Here is a 16,474-nt window from a genome sequence, read left to right on the forward strand (position 1 = left end):
ATATCTTGCCTTTTCTGTTGTTATTATCATCCCCTTCAACCTGTTTTCCTTTTCTTATTTTTGTTTTTATGCTTTTCTTTGTAAAGACGTGGGAATGTAGTAATCTGATTTCCCATTTCTTCTTTATAATTACCAAACTAAGAAGTCATTAAACTCCTGAAGTTTTAACAAGAACCAAGTTAAACTGCGATTAATTACGTGATCTCAGTGTTCTCCACAACAGCTGCTTAAGCAAAAACCCTTTTTGACCCCCAGGATCAATTAGAGAAAACGAGATTTTGATGACAGTAAAAACATCTCGCGACTTATCAGCGATGTCAGTTATTTCCTCTGTGACGATAGACGACGGTGAAAACAACAGTCATTCGAGTGAGGTACTTAATACTTCCTCGTAAAGGCAAGAAGTTTAAATGTTTAGTGACTCCGTCCCCTGTCTAATACTCTTTGTTCTAATAGCAGCTCTTGGTGTTTTATATGGATGTCCGTAATTAAACTTATATTTTCTGAAATCTTTGTGCGGTCAATTATCTTTCTATTTTGATCAAAGAAGATTTTTGTGGGCATCAATTTTTATAATTCACACCAAGATAATTTTTATGGCATAATTGTGAGACTTCATCAGTCTCTCCTATCAATTTCGACATCATGTAGCACGGGAGGAGGGAACTTTCTATATGTGCACTTCTGGTGGCTCCATTTACTATAGCAGTAAATGTTTTAGAGGTAGCTTTATCTAAAGAAATGGTACACCTCTATGTCCAGTAAATCTATTAATAGAGAATTTACAATCTGTCACAGATCAGGATCCTTTCAGCTCATTATGAAAGGCTCTAATAAGAACACATGTGAATAAAAAGATGTAAAATTTTTACTTGAATAATAACAGTACCAGCATTATCATAGCTGATTGTTCTGTAACGATCTGCTACCTTGACCTTGTGCTCTGGTAGGGAGGCCACAAGATGACTGCATGGTCAAAAATCCTACCTACGACAATGAACGTTCTTTTGGCCACAATCTTATCAACTTCATACCCTCTACTATCCTATAGCAGCAATCATACCAGAATTCTTAAGATAAATGTTGAAATCTAGCTATAGCTTAATTGACATAAATTGTAGAATTTATATCTCGGTTCAAAGTACTAAGGTCTACAAGTATCCTCAATAATGAATGGATCCAATGTATTTAGCTTTGGCCCCTTAGGTAATAGTTTGTTTTTCATTAATGTATTATTATCAGTGACATAAAATTCTCGCTGCATGGAATAAATAATTTTCCATTTTGCATAACTTAGCTCATCAGGTGACAGATGATCAATATATTTCTCCATTTTACACTTACAATTGTATATAAACCTCAAAACCCAACCTATAACTTGATGACACTTACTCAGATCACTCCATCTCTCTAACTAATGCTGACATTTAAGTCAACTAAGATACATAATGATCTGTCACGTTTAATGTCTACATTAACGTGGTATTATCTTAGTTATTCAACCAAGCGTTATGAATATAATAACTTCTCTGGACCAGCCAACCAGAATTTACCATATTTCAGCATATCGGCAATTACACCTGTGCTGATCAACCCAGCTTGACTGTTATCTACAGCTATGTGGTACCAACAACTGGGAGCAGTAAATCTCTTAACATTTGAGACTATATTATTAAAAAATAAAGAAGGACAGAGGTGCACTGATGGTAATATCACCTTCTTGTTGCTTAAGTACGTGTTCTGTAATATTCTTTAACTTCTAATTTTGCGAGCAATAGACATACTAATGTTCCAAATTTGTACAGTTAACATTATGACATAGTGTTATCATTACAGAATTCGTTAACAACAGTCTCATCCCCAATGACACGATCAATAATTAGGGTGAAATCTACAGGTTTCTCCTGCAATAGGTTTATGTGTAGTCTCTCTTGATCCCATTTTTCTTCTTCTTCTTCTTCTTCTTCTTCTTCTTCTTCTTCTTCTTCTTCTTCTTCTTCTTCTTCTTCTTCTTCTTATTATTATTATTATTATTATTATTAGCTAAGCTACAATCATAGTTGCAAACGCAGGATGCTATGAGACCAAGTGGCCTAAGAAGGAAAACAGACCAGGAAAGAAAGTAAATCAAAATACAAATAAATACACGAAGAAAAATTAACAAATAAAATAAAACCTTTTAAGAACAGTAAAAACATTAAAATATAGCTTTCATATATAAACATTAAAAGCTAAAAAATCAAGAGGAAGAGAAATAAGAGAGTTTACTGTCTCCAAGTAGACCTTCAAGCAAGATAACTCTAACCCAAGAAAGTGGAAGGCCATGGCTCAGGGGCTATGGGATTTTTAAAGACTATGAATAAGGATGGCTGATGATTCAGTGCAATATACAGCAATCTGAGAAACATTACGAAACTTAACCCTCCAATTAGATAGGAGTTTCTTTTAACGTAAAAAATGAAGGCCATATAATAAATGACTTGAAAAAAGAAAAATATCAAAAGTAGTTTCTGTCCTAAGAGCCTTTTACACCTTTACGGAAGGATACAAAACTAAATTTAACTTCATGAAAGTTCTATTCCATAAAGCTATTATATCGCAGACTGATTGCTATTCAAGTACATTACTGCTTACTCCCCCCCCCCTCCCTCCCCTGAGCATGAAGGAAATGTGTAAAGTGATGGGAGACAAGTTATTTTTGTTTTACTAGTTATATATATATATATATATATATATATATATATATATATATATATATATATATATATATATATATATATATATATATATATATATATATATATATATCACGTGACACCAAAATGAACAAATACCTTTGCTTGTTTCAAGTGTTAAAAAATACTGATTCGCAAGCAGTGCTAATAAGAATCGTTCCACCTTTCAAGTTGAAAAATTATATAATATGGCCTCATAACACCATTAAAAAGGATCTAACCCAAAAGGTCATAGTTGTGTTGCCATCCATTCCACTAATTTCAGGGCGTTGCCTCATAACTTACATAAATTAAGTACTCAGCTAATTTAGTTTATTACACTTTGCTCTTAATGATTTCAAAATATTTACTTTACAAAACCCCGATTTTAACATGATTCAAGTTAGAACTTAAACTTATTCTTTTTGTTATATAATATATTCAAAAGCACTAATCAATAAGATGTTTTGATATTTTCTTTAACGAATAATGATTTATGGAACGCAGAAAATTAAATGAGGTTGTTACGCAAACAGCCGTCAAAATATTTCTTTGTAATATTATAAACTGATGTTTTTTGTTTCGGGCAATAATTCAAACTTATACTGAATATTTATAAAAAATCAGTCCTTTTTGCCTTAGATGCTCAAAACAAAAATGTATCCCTAAAAGAGGCAGTTATATATATATATATATATATATATATATATATATATATATATATATATATATATATATATATATATATATAAATTATATATATATATATATATATATATATATATATATATATATATATATAAATTTATATATATATATATATATATATATATATATATATATATATATATATATATATATATATATATATATATATAAATTTATATATATATATATATATATATATATATATATATATATATATATATATATATATTATATATATATATATAAATTATATATATATATAAATTTATATATATATATATATATATATATATATATATATATATATATAATATACATATATATATATATATATATATATATATATATATATATATATATATATATATATATATATATATATATATATATATATATATACATATATATATATATATAAATATATATATATATATATATATATATATATATATATATATATATATATATATATATATATATATATATATATATATATATATACATATGAATACATTTATATATATATATATTATGTAAATGCTTATTTTCAGGATAATATCTACGCCAAAAGTTTCCCAATATCAATTCAATTTCATAGATCGTATTGATAATTCCTGATTCCAGAAAAAATAAATCCGTTTAATGATTTAGAGGCAGATCATGAATGTCAGCGGAAATGGACAGTGACATTGCCCTATCAAGCAGGACAATGCCCTTGAGGCTAACCATATCATATACGATCAGCGCCTAAGCCCCCTCTCCACCTAAGCTAGGGTCGGGAAGGGTCAGGCCTTGGCTGCTGATGATACGGCAGATAGACATACACGTTCCCCAAAATCCCCAATCTTTACCTGACAAGGATGGTGAGGTTGCAGCGACCAAAGGCACTAATGAGCCTGGCTGTTACCAGTCAGGGACGTTACCACTCAGGCCACCACAACCACTAGAACCGTAATTTGATTGACACTAGGCCTATACTTGCTAAAAATTAAATATTATGCATTAATGGATTACTCGACAATTACATGAGGTACGTCAAAATAGTTCTGCGACAAAACAAGATGCGAAAGAAGGCCATACCATATCTCTTGGGCCTAACGGCTGAGATGAATGGTCCTCCTTCCTCCACACCCCTACGTCCAAACACACACACACCACACACACACACACACACACACATACACACACACACACATACATATATATATATATATATATATATATATATATATATATATATATATATATATATATATATATATATATATATATATATATATATATGGCTCTAGGCAAATTCATCGACAACAATTTACCGACAACAATACACCGACAACAATTTACCGACATACACAATTCATCGAATATACATTTCACCGAAACCCGAGAGAAAAAAAGGAAAAGTTAGAAAAGTGTAAACCTTTTATTATCATAAGTAAGAATGTTTCCGTTAACCACCAATTAATATAAGACACCGAAGAAAATGTAACAAACTTATTAGCTCTTTGCTAACTATTGTATTATTCTTTCGTAATTTGGTAAAAACAATAAGTACGAGTGTTTCTCGTTAAAAAGCAATTAACTTTAAAAATACCGAAGTTTCTCAATTTGGTTAAAACTTTGATTTCTTTTGTTTAGAAAGATAACTGAAAAGCCCATCATGCCGCTCCAGTTTATGGAATCGGAGAGGGGAAGAAGAAGGTGATCAGTGATGGATATTTTTTTTATAAAGACAAACAGAACGAAGAAAAAATATATTGGAAATGCGACAAGTACCACAAGATAAAGTGCAAAGCGCGGATTACTACGCAAGGTGACGAGAATGTGAAAGAAATCAAAGAACATAATCATGTATGTGATGCAGCTGAAGGCGAAGCTCAAAAAGTAATGGAAAACGTACGTAAATGAGCTACATTAACTACACAAGCACCCTTTGCCCTCATTTCGAATGCACTTGTAGGATGCAGTGAAGCAGCAGCAGTTAAACTTCCCAAACCTCAAAGTATTAAAAGGACAGTAAGAGGAATAAGGTTTGAAAACAATTCTCTGCCACCTCTTCCACAATGTCGTAGTGATTTGTCTTTCACAGACGAATATACAAAATCATGCAGAGGTGAAAACTTTTTATTATTTGATTCTGGTCCCACTGACAAACGGATAGTAATATTTTCTACTCAGCCGTGCACAAATATTCTTGCAAACAGTGACCGTTGGTATGGGGACGGAGCATTTAAAACAGTACCACTGCTATTTTACCAGCTGTATACATTCCATGGATTCAAGGAAGATGTTGCTATTCCACTTATTTATGCTTCATTACCCGATAAATCGGAAACCACTTACAGTATACTATTAGATAAGATTAAAGAGCATACAGCATTTTCGGTTCCATCATCTATAACGATTGACTTTGAACCTGCTATGATAAAAGCATGTGAAAAAGAATTTCCAAGTTCATGTTTGAAAGGGTGTTTCTTTCATTTTTGTCAGTGCATCTTTCGTGGTATACAAACAAATGGACTTAAACGAAGATATGAAATGGATGCAGATTTTGCGTTGAATGTACGTTATTTACCAGCATTAGCATTTGTTCCCGTTGATATGGTTGTAGCTTCATTTGAATTATTGTGTAATAACGACGTATTTTCACCAGAATTACAAAATAATGTGGATTATTTTGAAGATACGTGGATAGGCCGGCCTGATAGAAGAAATCGCCGTAGACCGCCAAGATACGAACTTATGATGTGGAATGTTCATGAAGACGTTTTAAATTCTGTCCCAAAAACAAATAATGCACTTGAGGGGTGACATAGAGCATTTGAAACTCAGATAGCTGGATACCATCCTAATATATGGAAATTTTTGGGAATTCTGAAAAAAAAGAGCAAAACTTTAACGATGTAAAAATCGACCAATATTCGGCTGGTAACTCGTGTCAACCACAAAGGAAGAAGTATCGCTGTTCTTCTGAACGGTTAAAGAAGATTGTTGATAATTATCATTCTTATACGAGTAGTATTGATTATTTGAGAGCAGTAGCTCATAATCTTTCTTTTTGATTTTAATGAATAATTTGACACTTTTATTGCACTTTATTGTACTTTCACTTCTTGTTTTTTTAATAAAAAATTTTACACTTTCATTGTACTTAGCTATTCTTGATAACACTTTTATTTCAATAAAAATCACAAAATAATCGTTAACTTTTTCTTTTCCCAATATAATAATTGAAGGATTACCTGGGTTTCGGTGAAATGTTTATTCGATGAATTGTGTATGTCGGTGAATTGTTGTCGGTAAATTGTTGTCGGTGAATTGTTGTCGATGAATTTGCCGGCTCCCCATATATATATATATATATATATATATATATATATATATATATATATATATATATATATATATATATATATATATATATATATATATATATATATATATATATATATATATATATATATATATATATATATATGTATACTTATAAATATATATATATATATATATATATATATATATATATATATATATATATATATATATATATATATATATATATATATATATATATTTATAAGTATATATATATATATATATATATATATATATATATATATATATATATATATATATATATATATATATATATATAGATCTATATACATATATGTATATATATATATATATATATATATATATATATATATATATATATATATATATATATATATATATATATATATATATATATATTATGTATGTATGTTTATATATATATATATATATATATATATATATATATATATATATATATATATATATATATATATACATATATATACATATATATATATATATATATATATATATATATATATATATATATATATATATATATATATATATATATATATATATATATATATATATATATATATATACAGTATATCATTTCATTGGCATGATGTGCTTTCTGTCTATGAGTTTGCCATAGATAATGCCTGCAATGCATCAATAAGAGATACTCCAGTCTTTCTAGTGTACAAACAAGATCCTGTATAGTCATATACGGTCACGATGAATCATCAACATGTATCTAACTATACTCTCAAAATTACGGTATATATGTCATGAATTTGTTAAGGAGAGTGATGATCAAGTATGAAAGATTTTTAGCAGGAGCTAAAGAAAAACACTTTAATGAATATGACATTCAGTTCTGAGGCAAACCCATCAAATTGTTGGACAGAAAATGCATTTATATAAAGAAACTACAAGCAATAAAATTAGCTAGAACCAGCGTATTAGGGTCCATACTAGGTCAAGGTGAAACATAGTACAGTAGTCAAATAGAATATAATCAGTGGGACTTCATCAGAACACTATCAGGCACATATAGACATGATATTATTAGCTATGCTGAAAGGTTCTGTTAAGGATAATAATAGTAATTGCAATAATAATGATAATAATGTTGATAATAGCAAAATGTAAGCAAAGGATTTTCCCTGGAAATAAACAATAATATCAACGTCCGAAAAAGATGTTTGCTTTAAAAGTAAAAATTATATTATTATTATTATTATTATTATTATTATTATTATTATTATTATTATTATTATTATTATTATTATTATTATTATTATTATTACTTACTAAGCTACAACCCTAGTTGGAATAATACCTATTATGATATTTAATGATGATGCACTTGTTTCTAGTTCCAGTCACTACTTTTTTGATATTTTACAAACAATTATCATAACCTAATATTTACAGCTGTTCATTAATTATTTTCAATTATAAAAAAAAAAGAAAATAAATGATAGCCATTAAGTATCACATTACGAGTAGTAAGTAAAAAAATATATAGTAAATGATAGTAAGCCATAGTGTTTAGATATAAAAGTGTTCTACAAAATAGCTTTAAAAATATATATTATTTGTTCCTTTAATAAATTCCAATTTAATCTTGTATCTATTGTTCACCACAATTTACAATGTTTGGTATTAGCTATTGTCAGATATTTTATTTCTAGTTTTTATATTTTCCTGAACATTACTTTGACTTCATTTATGATAAAGGACATCATCAGACAGATCTTTCATTTCTGGGTTGACACAAACACACACACATACACACACACACACACACACACACACACACACACATATATATATATATATATATATATATATATATATATATATATATATATATATATATATATATATATATATATATATATATATACAGTATATATCTATATCTATATATATATATATATATATATATATATATATATATATATATATATATATATATATATATATATATATATATATATATATATATATATATATATATATATATATATAGATCCCAATACGGTATTGCCGTTCTCCATTTGGTCTATAACAAGCTGAGCGTTAAGACATCAAGGTTATCTTTTGTTTCATCATGATTTGTTTGTTGGTAAGCCTCGGCCTTTTTACCATGATCACTTGTAAGTGGAGACTTCATAATACTATACTAAACTGAGCTGCTAAGCCATCTTTATTTCCTGTTCATTTCCATAGCTATTATGCTGCTGAGTACATAATTGAATTTTTTTTTCTTTTTTTTTTTTTTTTACCCCGAACGGCTTCTGCAATGCTTTCCGCTTTTATTCGTAATACATCGGCTACACATTCTCAATACATGTGTAATTTATGTAGTTCATATCCGCACAGTGTTGCGGAAAAAAATGCAATTATGCTGCCGAGGCTTGCTGAGGGCTGGAATTCATAAAAAATTGGCATCCTCCGTTCATTTGCATTTCATTCATAGTACTGTGGACAGGGTCCTAAGCCTTGGTGAAAGGCCATGTTGGTGGAACGTGTGTATGTATAGTGGTTAGAATAGTGGTAGATGGGTGTGCTGTGAGACTAAATGGATTAAATTACTATTTATCTAGAGCTGAGAGCTTCCATGTATACTCTTCATTATAGGATACACATGGTAGGTAAGAGTTTGAAGGTTGTGCGAGTGAGCTGTTAGGTGATAATGAAGAGGCTAGGTGAATGCAACAGACATTATTTCAACAGATAGCTGGTTTATATACAACATGTTCCAGACAAGAATGTCACGAAAATTCAAACTTAATCATTCATAAAAAGGCAGGACTAAACAGCTTCTGTGAAAAATGAGGGGTAGTGCAAAATATAAAAGAAAGAAAAGAAATGAAAATAAAGTTGCAGTGTACGAGCGTATGTGAAACATGTGAGGTACATGGCTCCTCCTAAAAAGGACCTACATGTGAAATAGGGTCCCCAGCTCTAGAGGCACACTGTAGCTGCGTCATTTGAACGAAGATATGTCGGCAAACAAGTAACAATGTTCTTGTTATGCAGGGAGGGGACCTACCCCATTGACGGGAATGTGGGCGAAACGACGCTGAGGTTGAGGAAAGGTGCTCACTCCTGAATCTAAGTGTCGATGTACTTTTGAGGTTTGTTATGAAGTACAAGCGTGGACCTAATCCTTAGCATCCTTAGTAATGCTGTGCCAAATGAACTTCATCTTCAGTAGCTTTGCAGTAGATTGGTTTTAGGGGTGTGAAAGGCTGTGAATGAAATCAAACACCTGTTGGCCCATGTGAGCAGGTATCCATGGTCATGGTCTACCAGTACTGACATCACTGAGGAGGGTGGCATCAGAGTCGTCGAGGGGAACATCTTCCCAATGGAGGGATGCAAAATATGTCCTACATGCTTGGCACTCTTGATCTTTTCGTAGGGCTTCTGCAAAGGTGTTGTAATCCAATCCCAGTTGAATGGTGTTTCTTGACAGGACATTTGAAATGGTATTAATTTTCCTAAGGAGGTGTTGAAAGGTGTAATTATATTTAGCCACGTCAGAGAGATGTCAACGTTGATGGGTGGACCATGCATCGGATTATCGAGTGAAGGCGTGCACCAGAGGCATGTGGCTTGTGCAAATGATGAAGGGTGTACCTTCTAAGAAGTGGCAGAAGTGACGGATAGCCAAATACACCTCCAGCAATTCGCGATCAAAGGTAGAGTTGCCGGATTTTACGCTGGACTGTTTTTTACTGAAGAAGGCCAATGGCTGGGTCGAGCTGTTTACCACCTTGTTGAGTAATGAACCAATAGCAACGTTGCTGGTATCGGCAAAGAGAAGGAGAGGGGCAAGTGGCTTATGGAAAGTAAGAGCAGCAGCGCTTGATAGGGCATTCTTAGTGTTGCAGAAGGCCGCTTCTTTAAGGTGACCCCAATTCAGGCATAGAGGTGGCCAAGACTGGCGGCGATGGTAGACAGGAAATGGGGACAATATTTGATCATGCCCAAGAGTTCTTGCAGTGCTTTGACGGTCGAAGGTATGGGGAAGCTCAGCAGAGATGCGGTGCCCTGAGAACGATACTTCGTTGGCGCCAAAGGTACACTTGTCGTACTGGAATACAAGGCTGTAATGTTTTAGGCAGTCGGGCATGATGCGTAGGTGACAGAGTTTTTCCTTTTTAGAGGAAGAGAACACAAATATGTCGTCGACGTAACATACACAGAAAGGGAAGTCCCCTAAGATGCCATCCATGAGGTGTTCAAAAGTGGCTCCAGCGTTTTGAAAAGCAAAACAAGAGTAATTGAATGTGTATGTACCGAAGGGGGTAGTGATAGCTGTCTTAGGGATGTCTTCTGGGTTTATGGGCACCTGATAATACGCCTTCAGGAGGTCGAGCATGGAGAAACCTCCACTTTGTGCAAGTAGGAGGTCCTGTTTGTGAGGTTTAGGAGGGTGAAGTGATCCATCTCTGTCAGCATGTTCAAACGCCTGTGATCCCAACACAGACGAAGGGAGCCATCTCTTTTCCAGGACTATGCAAGAGGGTGATGACCATGGGCTGCTGGCATTTTGGCAAAAGCCCATTTCTACCGTTTCGGCAAACGTTTATTTGGCTGCTGCCAAATAATTGGGTGCTAGATGCCTGAATCTGATGAACACTGGGGGCCCTGTCGTCTTTATATGGTGATAAATACCATATTTTCAGGAATCGTGGGCGTTTGGTGAAGTTCTGGATGTAAAACTTCTGGGTACGAAGTGAGGGTGTGGGCGTAGGCATCCGTGGGTGCACTAATGTGGAGAGCATTGCCAGAGAGGGCGTGCTGAAGAGGGGTCTAGGAGTAGGAGTCTATGTTGACTAACCCCCAGTGAGCAACATCAACCAGCAGGTGGAAATGGGCGAAGAAATTTTCATCCAGGATTGGCAATGTGATGTCAGGGACAAGAAACTTCCATTGATATTTGATGCTTCCAAATGATAATGTGAGAGTCTCGAACATGTGGGCAGGGATCACAGATCCATAAGTAGCTACCAGGCGGACGTCGGCATGCTTAGACAGACTATATCGTATCCTGGAGAATGGCCTTGGTAGAAGAGAACGGTAAGCAAGCACCCGTGCGTACCAAAAAATCGCAGGCCTGTACCTGCATCATGTAAAAAGAATAGATTAGTAAAAGGGTAGGCGACCACCAAGAGCAATTGCGTGCTTCCACTTTATTTGGCCACTGACAACTATTTGCCCATTTCTTCACAGCAGCTCCAAATCTGCAGTGGTAGTGGCATAACTGCAGCTGATGGACGCCAGTAAGTGGTTGTAAAGGTCATTGTTTGGGGCGTGAGCAAGCGGTGGTATAGGTGGGTGGTGAGCAGATTTGTAGCACCTCTGGCTCGTCACGGAGTGGCCGTTTGTACCCTCCCACATTCACGTCAGCTTCTGTTAATCTTGAATAGTTGTCCTCTTTGTCAGGAGTGGAGACGTTGATAGAAGTCTTGAAGACAGTGATGTGGCAGTCCATAAGAGCGTCGCTTTTGGTCATCATGTCCTTCATGGGCAAGGTATCAACATTGTTGATAGTGGCGCGTATAGGGTCAGGTAAGCTTCGTACTTCAAAGGGCAGGAAGTAGGTTTACCTGCCGAGGAGAGCCCTCTGCGGAAGGTTGCAAGCGAGTGATACTGGTCATTTCAATGAGAGCAAGCGAAGCCTTTTGGTCCCCAAACGGTCGTTGAGGGAGCTTAAAAAGTTTGGTTATATGGGCGGCTGGCAATGGTGAGTACTGCATGTTTTGGGGGTGTCATACGCTATTGGAGTGGAGTGTCCTCCGGGTCGCAAAGCCAATGTGAGATTTCCGGTAAAGTGTCCTTGAAGGATCACCGAGCAAACAGTCTGCTTTGGTGCTTGAGCGAGTTACGCCCCTAATGCAAAACTGGATATCTGCGCACTGAATCCAGACGAATGACTCTGCACTGGTGAAGGGCGGTAGTTTTATGGGTATGGCGTTGATAGGAGACTCAGTGTCGTCAGGCCCATCATCAAACAGTAAGACACAGCAGTGAGGGGAAGGCTGTGAGTGAGCTGTTAGGTGATAATTAGGAGCCAAGGTGAATGAAACCAACTTTACTCCAAGAGATAGCAGGTTATATACAAGTTCTTGACAAGAATGTTACAGAAGCTCAAACAAAGTAATTCATGAAAAGGAAGGCTTAAACAGGTTCTGTTAACAGTGAGGTGTAGAGCGCAATATAAAAAAAAGATACCGTTACAGTATACGAGCATGTGTGAAAGCCATGTGGTTCATAGTTATATGTTTACCATAATAATGGTTCAAATTGATGGGAGGTCCATGATGCAGAGTTTGTGTCATATAGGAAGATAGATAACCCCACCAACTCGAACCTGTGTTACCAACAACCTAGGAAGGAGTGCTGACCATAATAGGCACTACTATAAGTAATTCAGTACATACAGTATATTCCTTTTAAATTGCAGTGCTTGTAAATAACATTTTGTAAAAGAAGAAATCAGTGGAAAGTTATATATGTTTCACTTATCTTTATATACATTTATTGATTTTGTTGTGAAAGGATTTTAAATGGGTTTTGTCTTTATTCCTAATATTTTGGCCGCGGGGACATAAAAACAATTAGAATAGCGCCAACGTTATCCCTGCGTGTCGTAAGAGGCGACTAAAAGGGACGGGACGAAGGGGCTGGGAACCCCCTCTCCTGTATCAAAAATCCTGTGAGACATCGACAAGGAGATGGAGCTGGGGGGAGAGTGACTGCTCCCCGCACTCTAGTTTTGGGGTGTTTGAATGTGCATGGATGTAGTACGATAGAGAGTAAAAGATGTGAGATTGGAAGTATGTTTAGGAATAGAAGGATGGATGTATTGGCCTTGTGTAAGACAAAGATAAAAGGAAAGGGTAAAGTAGTGGACATGTAAAGTAGTGGAATGGAAGGAGATATCATCTAGGTTAATGTGGGTAAGGGTTAGGTTGGGTAGGGAATGTTGGGCGTTTGTCAGTGCGTATGGGCCAGGTAGTAAGAAAAGTGGAGAAGAGGGGAAAGAGTTCTGGAATGAATAAACTAGGTGTGTAAAAGGACTAGGTAGAAGGAATTATGTGGCTGTTATGGGTGATTTAAATGCTAGAGTGGGCGCTGGAGAGGTAGAGTGTGTCATTGGGAAGTATGGCGTACCAGGTGAAAATGAGAGTGGTGAGAGACTGGTAAATATGTGTTTTGAGCAAGAGATGGTGATAAGCTCTAGCTTTTTCAAAACGAAAGATAAAAATAAGTATACATGGGTAAGAGTGGCAAATGGAAGAGTGGTAGAAAGGGCATTAATGGATTATGTGTTGATAACTAAAAGAATGTTTGGAAGATTGAAAGACGTGCACGTGTTTAGGGGTATGGTTAACGGTATGTCTGATAATTTTTTGGTGGAAGGAAAATTAGTTGTAGCAAAAGAGTGGGGGAATAGAGTATGTGGATGTAAAAGGGAGCTAGTGAGGGTTGAAGAGCTAATAAAACTGGGGATAAAAAGTAAATATCAGGAAAGGTTGAAAATGGCATATGACGAAGTGAAAGTAAGAGAAACTGGTAATTTAGAGGAGGAGTGGAAGTTAGTAAAAGAAAATTTTGTTGGGATTGCAAGTGATGTGTATGGCAAGAAGGTTGCTGGAGGCAGCATGAGGAAGGGCAGTGAATGGTGGAATGAAGAAGTGAAGGTAAAAGTGGAAGAGAATAAGAGGGCTTTTGAAGAATGGCTGCAAAGTAATAGTATAGAGAAGTATGAAAAATATAGAGAGAAAAATATGGAAGTAAAGCGCAAGGTACGTGAGGCAAAGAGGGCCACTGACCTAAGGTGGGGTCAGGGATTGGGTCATTCATATGAAGAGAATAAGAAGAAGTTTTGGAAAGAAGTGAAGAGAGTAAGGAAGGGTGGCTCAAGAATTGAAGAGACAGTGAAAGATGGAAATGGAAGGTTGTTAAAAGGAGAGGAGGTAAGGAGAAGGTGGGCGGAATATTTTAAAAGTTTACTGAATGGTGAGGATAATAGGAAGGCAGATATAATTGCTGTTGCAGGTGTTGAGGTGCCGGTGATGGGAGATGATAATGAGAGAGAGAATAGAGTAGATGAAGTGAGGAGAGCACTAGATGAAACGAGAGTAGGAAAAGCATCTGGTATGGATGGTGTGAGGGCTGAGATGTTGAAGGAAGGGAGTGTGACTGTACTTGAATGGTTGGTGAGATTGTTTAATATGTGTTTTGTGTTGTCAATGGTACCAGTAGATTGGGTTTGTGCATGTATTGTACCACTATATAAGGGTAAGGGAGATGTGCATGAGTGTTGTAATTCAAGAGGTATTAGTTTGTTGAGTGTAGTTGGAAAAGTGTATGGTAGAGTAATGATTAATAGGATTAAGGATAAAACAGATAATGCAATCTTAGAAGTACAAGGTGGTTTTATAAGAGGTAGGGGTTGTATGAATCAGATTTTAACAGTTAGGCAGATATGCGAGAAATATTTGGCAAAAGGTAAGGAGGTGTATGTTGCGTTTATGGATCTTGAGAAAGCGTATGATAGAGTTGATAGGGAAGCAATGTGGAATGGGATGAGGTTATATGTAGTTGATGGAAGTTTATTGCAAGCAGTGAAAAGTTTCTACAAAGGTAGTAAAGCATGTGTTAGGATAGGAAATGAAGTGAGTGATTGGTTTCTTGTGAGAGTGGGGCTGAGACAGGGATGTGTGATATCGTCGTGATTGTATAACTTGTATGTTGATGGAGTGGTGAGAGAGGTGAATGCTCGAGTGCTTGGACGAGGATTAAAACTGGTAGACAAGAATGACCATGAATGGGAGGTAAATCAGTTGTTGTTTGCGGATAATACTGTACTGGTTGCAGACACAGAAAAGAAGCTTGGCCGATTAGTGACAAAATTTAGAAGGGTGTGTGAGAGAAGGAAGTTGAGAGTTAATGTGGGTAAGAGTAAGGTTAGGAGATGTACGAGAAGGGAAGTTGGTGCAAGGTTGAATGTCATGTTGAATGGAGAGTTACTTCAGGAGGTGGATCAATTTAAGTACTTGGGTCCTGTTGTTGCAGCAAATGGTGGAGTGGAAGCAGATGTACGTCAGAGAGTGAATGAAGGTTGCAAAGTGTTGGGGGCAGTTAAGGGAGTAGTAGAAAATAGAGGGTTGGGCATGAAGGTAAAGAGAGTTCTATATGACAAAGTGATTGTACCAACTGTGATGTATGGATCGGACTAGTGGGGAATAAAAGTGATGGAGAGACAGAAATTGAATGTGTTTGAGGTGAAGTGTGTGAGGAGTATGGCTGGTGTATCTCGAGTAGATAGGGTTAGGAACGAAGTGGTGAGGGTGAGAACGGGTGTAAGAAATGAGTTAGCAGCTAGAGTGGATATGAATGTGTTGAGGTGGTTTGGCCATGTTGAGAGAATGGAAAATGACTGTCTGCTGAAGAAAGTGATGAATGCTAGAGTTGATGGGAGAAGTACAAGAGGAAGGCCAAGGTTTGGGTGGATGGATGGAGTGAAGAAAGCTCTGGTTGATAGGAGGATAGATATGAGAGAGGCAAGAAAGATTGCTAGAAATAGGAATGAATGGCGAACAATTGTGACGCAGTTCCGGTAGGCACTTCTACTTCCTCAGGTGCCTTAGATGACCGCGGAGGTAGCAACAGTAGGG

The sequence above is a fragment of the Palaemon carinicauda genome, chromosome 36, assembly GCF_036898095.1.
Source record: "Palaemon carinicauda isolate YSFRI2023 chromosome 36, ASM3689809v2, whole genome shotgun sequence".
NCBI classification, from domain to species: Eukaryota; Metazoa; Arthropoda; class Malacostraca; order Decapoda; family Palaemonidae; genus Palaemon; species Palaemon carinicauda.